The following is a 633-nucleotide window of genomic DNA, read 5'->3' as shown; positions in this document are numbered from 1 at the left end:
AGTAAGGATCATAAAATATTAAGTTGGGAAGCAGAAATGCATCATTTTTTTGGTAGGATTGATATCTCGTAAAGTATAGATCAAACAATTTCAGATTTATGCTTATTGTCAAGTTGACATTTCGCACTAAAAAATTCATTTGTTGTTTGGTCCATTCAGTTGTGAGTTACAGGGTGTTAAGGTGGAAGTCAATAAAGAGAAAATTCTATACATTTTATAGATTTAATTTGATAAAGGCGAAAATGTAAGGCATGCTGCTGAAATTGTGAATGGTGTTTATGGTCCCGATACTGTAACATCTAATTACGCGCAATTTTGGTTTTTTCGATTCCATTCGGGTATTTTTGATGTTAAAGACCTACCTCGCACTGGCAAGCCCGTCGTATAAAAGCACAGAAATAATCGAAGTTGACCGGCATGTTATTGGGTTCAAAAAGAAACCTGATATTTGGGTACCTCACCAAAAAACATGATAGATCGATTTACATCTGCGAAGCATTGGCCAAACGGAATGAAATCGACCCAAGTTTGATGGATGAAGTTTTGATGCATCCATCATATAGTCAGGACCTGACACCAAGCGATTATCATCTTTTTCTTGCATTGCAAAACTTTTTTAGTGATAAGAAATTG

This window comes from Halyomorpha halys, unplaced genomic scaffold (genome assembly GCF_000696795.3).
Source record: "Halyomorpha halys isolate HHAL.00 unplaced genomic scaffold, Hhal_1.1 Scaffold195.1, whole genome shotgun sequence".
In the NCBI taxonomy this organism is placed as follows: Eukaryota; Metazoa; Arthropoda; class Insecta; order Hemiptera; family Pentatomidae; genus Halyomorpha; species Halyomorpha halys.
The sequence above is the reverse complement of the archived record's forward strand: the minus strand, read 5'-3'. Positions refer to the sequence as shown.